Source organism: Octopus bimaculoides, chromosome 24, assembly GCF_046866305.1.
Source record: "Octopus bimaculoides isolate indiv1 chromosome 24, ASM4686630v1, whole genome shotgun sequence".
Taxonomy (NCBI): Eukaryota; Metazoa; Mollusca; class Cephalopoda; order Octopoda; family Octopodidae; genus Octopus; species Octopus bimaculoides.
Window position 1 is genome coordinate 33,480,105 of NC_142951.1, and position 2,577 is coordinate 33,482,681.

A 2,577-nucleotide genomic window follows, 5' to 3' on the forward strand; every position below is an offset into this window, starting at 1 on the left:
ACACTTTCTCTTTTTCTCTGTCTGTCTGTTTCCTTCTCTCTCTCTTTCTCTGTCTGTCTGTCTCTCTCCCTCTCTCTCTATATATATGTATATATATATTCTTTTAATCTTTTACTTGTTTTAGTTAATTAACTGTGGCCATGCTGGAGCATCACCTATATATATATATATATATATATATATATATATAGATAATTAAAGGATCAGCAAATATTTGCTTCACCATATACCGAAGTTCAGAAATAGCAGCTAAAAAAGCTGAGAATCCCACAGATAGCATCACTTGTAACTCACAAAGGCAAAATAATACAAAATAAACAGATGAAATGGAATAATAATGAAAATAATCATATTATGATATATTAACTAATATATTAAATAATTAACGAGAACATAATCAATAGTTCAGATCAATCAACGAAGGAGTTCAGCTTTTGAACACAAAAATATATTTGATTTTATTCCATTTGAAAGAGCTTTTATGAGATTATATTTTTTGTTTTCCTTTACCTCTTTTATTAATTTTAATTAATTAATTAATCAAAGATAGATCCCATGATCAAATGAATTTTCATCTAAATGAAAGATGATGATGATAATAATAATAATAATAATGATGATGATGATAATAATAATCCTTTCTAATATAGGTACAAGGCTGAAATTTTGGAGGAGAGGGATAGTCTATTACATCGACCCCAGTGGTCAACTGGTACTTATTTTACCGACCTCGAAAGGATGAAAGGCAAATTCGACCTTGACGGAATTATAATTACTGAGACATGGTTATGGCTGCAGAAAGCAAGGTAGTGAGACATGGTTATGGTTGCAGAAAGGAAGGCGACAGAAAGTTTCTTAGTAGCTGCATAAGATCAAACATTAAGGACTAATTGGATAAAAGCCAAGATTGACAAAAACAAAGTATATTCCCAAAGTAGGCTATGAAAATCAAAAGAGGAAAGCGTTACTCATATAATAAGAGAATGTAACATGCTGGCACAGAAAGCATACAAAAAAAGACATGACAACCTAAGGAGAGTAATCCACAGGAAGTTATGTAGAAAGCTAGGATTTGAACATACTGATAAATTGTATGAATATGTGCCTAGTAAAGTATTAGAAAGTAAGAAATATAAGATGTGAGCTTTTAACATTCAAACTAACAGAATAATAAAAGCTAGAAGGCCTGATTTAGTAATAGTAGACAAAGAAAAGAGAAAGTGCCAGATAATCGACTTTACGGTCTCAAATAATGAGAAAATCAAAATGAAAGGTATAGAAAAAATAGCAAAATACAAGGACCTGGGCATTGAATTACAGAGCCTATGGAAAGTACGGATAAAATGTATTCCAGTAGTTATAGGTGCATTTGAACAGACGGATAGAGGAAACAGGCATAAAACCCAATTTAGTACAGCTTCAGAAAACAGTGTTATTAGGGACAGCTAGGGTACTTAGAAGGGTTCTTCGCATCTAAGGTTACTTGTTGTAGCCTAATGTTAGGATTTTTTTCTTTTCCAGTTGTCTAATCTGTTAAGTGTAACACGAATGATAAAACTGATAATAATAATAATAATAATAATAATAATAATAATAATAATAATAATCCTTTCTACTAAGGGCACAAGGCCTGAAATTTTGGGGCAGGGGACTTGTCAATTACATCACAGATGCTTAATTTATCAACCCCAAAAGGATGAAAGGCAAACCCGAATTTGAACACAGAACGTAAGGACAGAAAAAATGCAGACACCTGGCGTGCTAACGATTCTGCCAGCTCACCACCTTAAATATAATAATAATAATAATAATAATAATAATAATAATAATAATAATAATTCTTTCTAGTAAAGGCACGAAGCCTGAAATTTGTGGGGAGGGGACTAGTCGATTACATCGACCCCAGTACGTAACTGGTACTTATTTCATCAACCCCATGATGATGAGAGGCAAAGTTGACCTAGCTGCCATAGCTGGCAATAATAATAATAATAACAATAATAATAATAATAATAATAATTATAATCCTTTCTGCTGTAGACACAAGGCCTGAAAGTTTTGCGGGGAGGGGACTAGCCGATTACATCGACCCCAGTGTTTCACTGGTACTTAATTTATTGACCTCGAAAGGACGAAAGACAAAGTTGACCTTGGCGGAATTTGAACTCAGAACGTACCGCTAAGGATTTCATCCTGCGTGCTAACGATTCTGCCAGCTCGCCGCCTTAATAAAAAAAAAAATAAATAAAATAAATAATAATAATAATAATAATAATAATAATAATAATAATAATAATAATGATAATAATAATAATAATAATAATAATAATAGACGCAAATAGGCCAGACATCATACTGAAAGACTTCAGACAAAAATCATGCCTCCTCATTGATATGACTGTCCCAATTGATATAAACGTATCTGTCAAGACCTACCAAAAACTGAGCAAATATAAAGATCTTGAAATAGAAATTAGCAAAATGTGGAATCTGAAGACGAAAACAATACTTATTGTCATAGGTACCCTGGGAATGATAGCGAAACGGACTGATTACTACCTAGCTCAGATACCAGGA

The 2,577-nt window shown here is 32.4% G+C and overlaps 1 protein-coding gene across 4 annotated transcripts in view; it reads right to left on the reverse strand.

Moving 5' to 3' along the window:
- Window positions 1–399: 399 nt before the first annotated feature.
- LOC149131267 (acidic phospholipase A2 PA4-like) overlaps window positions 400–2,577 on the reverse strand; it is a 28,118-nt gene continuing 25,940 nt past the window's right edge. For all 4 annotated transcript variants that reach the window (XM_089341105.1, XM_089341103.1, XM_089341102.1 and 1 more), the window contains one exon: window positions 400–2,577. This exon is cut by the window's right edge and continues 651 nt beyond it. The gene's annotated coding sequence lies outside the window, so the exon portion shown is untranslated.